Below are 4,082 nucleotides of genomic sequence, written 5' to 3' on the forward strand. Positions count from 1 at the left end.
AAGTTTCGTCAGATGTTTTATGATGGTGCAATGATAGGGATCAGTCTGGTGCTGGTGAGTAGACGGTTTGTCATGCTGCTTTGACTTTTTGAGAGACTGGGTCAGCTCTGGTTTGGACTGATCTGATATTGTACCGTCCGTTTGAAGTGCTGTCAGATTTTTTTTCCCCCACGGAATTTGCACCAACTGGAGTACATTTCAGGAGGCAATCCTCCAATTATGAAGGGACCAAGTACGAACGTCATTTTGATCTGTGAAGACATTTATTTAATAGTTTGCTAAATGGAATAACCATTTGGGGTTGGAACTTTATACCCCCCACCATGTGACTTTCTTTGGAAGATTGTTTAGGGTCTGGAACGTGTTGTGGTGGAGGCAGACTCTACTGAATTATTCAAATGGGAAATCGGAAAAAGAGCAACGTGCAGGGTTATGGGGAGAGCCGTTCCAGAGAGCTGGTGCAGACTCGATGGGCCAAACAGCCTTCCTCTGCACTGTGGACAATTTTGTGATTCTGTGAGTTGAAAATCCAGCTGAATTTAGCTACTTCATATTGTGCTTTGCAAACTCTTGGCAGGACCACTAGATGGCGTTCCTGCCAAGCCTTGTAAGTGAATCCTGAGTTGCTTTTTAACACAGCATGTGAAATAGACAGGATATGGAATAGGATACACGAGTTAGAAAGATATCAGGCAATATCTATTGAGATTTGAGGTGCCTTGGACAGGGAAGGAGGGAACAGTGGCATCTCGGGTTTTTCATTTTCTATCGCAGCCTATGAAGTTTTCACCAGTTCCATATTATGGAATTGGGGAATTATTTGGGATGTTTACCATTTGCGCTGCACTCATTTCTAGTTTACCTCCTAATCAACCTATTTAAAGCTGTCTAATATTCCTGTAATCTTCCCATAGTCTCTGCTTTTTACTCTGTCTGAGCCTTTGTGAAACTACTTTCACTTCCATTTTAAGCTAAAACTGATGGTTACAAATCTAAAAAGTGGTGTGCAAAAATAAGCTGTACGCAAAAATAAACTGTATGCGATGTCAAAACTAGGACTGTCCATGGGCATTATTCTGTTTGAGCTTTGTCCCGGTTATTGGTGACACAAATTTCTTCCAGCTTTTTTAGTTTTCTTGGAATGGGTCTAGCCTTTATGGTTGGAAGACGACTGTGGCAAAATAATGGAATTGCAACGTCTTTAATTAACCTCTGGGTTCTTATAACTGAACAGCTACCCATGGCTTTAGTAAAGAAAGACCTTGCCTAATCAGCCTTGATTCTGTTTTAATAACCTTGCTGTAAAGTTTTTTTTTCAACCTGGGTGGTTGGGGACTGGGATGAACTTCGGAAGGGTGTTGGAAGAAGGTTGTTTGAGGTATTCAAAGGGAGTTGGATTGTTCTCTGAAAAGAGAATGTGCAAGGTTGTGGAGTTAACACGGGAATGGGACTTGGGTAGAATGATCTTTCAGCGAAGCAGTGCAAACGTGATGGGACCAAATGGTAGCCTCCTGCACCGCGAAGGTAGATGATGGGTATTTGAGTCCAGATACTCTGACATGGCAACTGATAACCTAAGTGTGACCAAGTAGGCATGTTGTCGCTGGTAGTTGGAGGGAGGAATATTGGCCAGTACACATGTTACAGGCCCCACCTATCATAAGAGCTCAGGAATCTTAACCCCTGTCTAATCAAATGAGGCAGAGCCACAACTTAATTCCTTGTCTGTAGAACAACCCTTCTAACAGTGCAGCATGGCGGCACAGTGGTTAGCACTGCTGCCTCACAGCGGGAGGGACCCAGGTTCAATTCCAGCCTTGGGTGACTCTGTCTCTCCCCCGTGACTGCATGGGTTTCCTCCGGGTGCTCCGTTTTCTTCCCTCAGTCCAAAGATGTATGGACTAAGTGGGGTTAGGGGGAATAGGACACTCTTTCAGAGGGTCGGTGCAGACCCGATGGGCCGAAAGGCCTTCTGCACGGCAGCGAATCTATGATTCCTCAGTACCGCACCATCACTGAGAAGAGAATGTATCGGTTTAGCTCAGTTGGCTAGATAGCTGGTTCATGATGCAGAGAGAGGCCAACAGTGTGGGTTGAACTCTGGCTGAGGTTACTCCTGAAGGCCCTGCCTTCTCATACCCAGACCTTCCAAAGATTCACCTGGTCTTTCACCTTCAGGTGGGTCTCTTGCAGCAGCAAACTTTCGCTTCACTGCCCCCCCCCCCCCCCCCCCCAAACCCTTGCACATTCCACATTACCGTATGGAACCCGGGTGGGGTTGTCTCGCCCCCTCCCCCTCCTCTCCTGTCAATCATTTAAAAAAAGTTAGAGTGCCCAATTCATTTTTTCTAATTAAGGGGCAATTTTAGCGTGGCCAATCCACCTACCCTGCACATGTGTGGGGGCGAAACCCACACAGACACGGGAAGAATGTGCAAAGTCCACACGGATAGTGACCCGGGGCCAGGATCGAACCTGGGACCTTGGTGCTTTGAGACAGCATTGCTAACCATTGCGCCGCCATGCTTTCTCCTGTCAATCATAACTGCTGCTCGTGCCCCCAGGCAGCCGGGACTAGCCCTACCCCCAGTCACCGTTAGTCATCGGCCACACCCCCCCCCCCCCACTTCCTAGTCAAACCCCACCCCCCCGGTACTTCCTGCACTGTCTGTCCGCCTCTCTTTCCCCCCCCCCTCCCCCCCCAACCACCATTCCTACCCCTTGGGCTAATCAAAACCTGTCCATACAGGTTCCAGTCGCCGTGGCCCCTTTCTCTTCCCCCCCCCCTTCACCTTGCTCCCACTCGTAGCCAGCTTACATTGGCACGTGAGGTGTCCCCTGCCAGAGTCCCCTGCCCCTACATACCCAATACTTAAAAAAGAAGAAAACCACCATAAAGGCCCCCACACCCAGCCTTTTCAAATGCCCCAACACAATAGACCCCCAAACAGAGAAGAAACAAATCCCAACATATTACCCCAATGCTCCGAAACCATCCCCTCCCAAACACAACCTGAAAGAGAGAGAAAATATCAAAGCAAGCCACCTCCAAACTCAATTCAGCCCCAGCCTTCACGAACATCTCTGCCCCCTCTGACGTCTCAAAGTAAGTCTCTGGAGTTGGGTATACCTCTCCGCTTCGCTGGGTAGCCCACCCCAAACTGTACGTTGCTCTTCTCCAACGCCGCCTTCACCCTACCAAAGGCTGCCCGCCATCTTGTCAACTCTGCCATGAGATCCCGGTATATACGAATACCACTATTTTCTCACCTCACCCCTCAATTCAGCTTCGCCCACCTCAGCTCTTTCTCCTCCCCCGGTAGCTATAAAAGCAGACTATCTAGGTGGATCGTCTGCCTTTGGTTTCAGCTGGAACGACCGGTAAACCCTATCCGGCTCATAGAGAGAGGGGCCCTCCTTCCTGCAGCAGCTCGGCAAACATCTCTGCAAAATACTCTTGTCGCCCTCCAGTCCCTCGGGCGATCCCACGATCCGTAGGTTCTGCCTTTGTGAACTGTTCTCCAGTTCCTCCACTTTGGCTCTCAGCTCTCTGTAGCTTTCCTCCACCCTCCGCAGCTCCTCCCCCAGCAAGGTGAGCTGGTCGCTGTGCCGTGACAATGCCTCCTCCTCCCCCCCTTCAACACCTCTCTTTGCTCCCGCACCACCATCAACGTTTTCCCCAAGGCCTCCTCTATCGGGGCAGGTTTATCAACCACCGACTCCTTGTGCGAGGCCATCATCCTTTCGATGCCTATCGAAATGCTTGGCGAACTACCGCTCAAATTCAACTTCAGCCAGTGTGTCCACTGTCATGGGCACAGCCCCACAGGGCGTGCTTTCCCCGGCATCTTTCCTCCTACAGCACTCCCCACCGAACTCGAGCTCTCCAGCGGGCTATGGCGCCCACCTTTTCTCCCTGTATTCTTCTTTTATCTCTACATCCTTTAGTTGCTGCAACCTTTCTAGAGATCAGTCATATAAAATGGGGTGAAAAGAGCCAAAAACGAAAGCTCTTGCAGGAGCCACCCCACCCAATTAGCGACCTCCACCTACGTTTCACCACCAGAAGTTCCCCCATTTCT

This window comes from Scyliorhinus canicula, chromosome 22, assembly GCF_902713615.1.
Source record: "Scyliorhinus canicula chromosome 22, sScyCan1.1, whole genome shotgun sequence".
Lineage (NCBI taxonomy): Eukaryota > Metazoa > Chordata > Chondrichthyes > Carcharhiniformes > Scyliorhinidae > Scyliorhinus > Scyliorhinus canicula.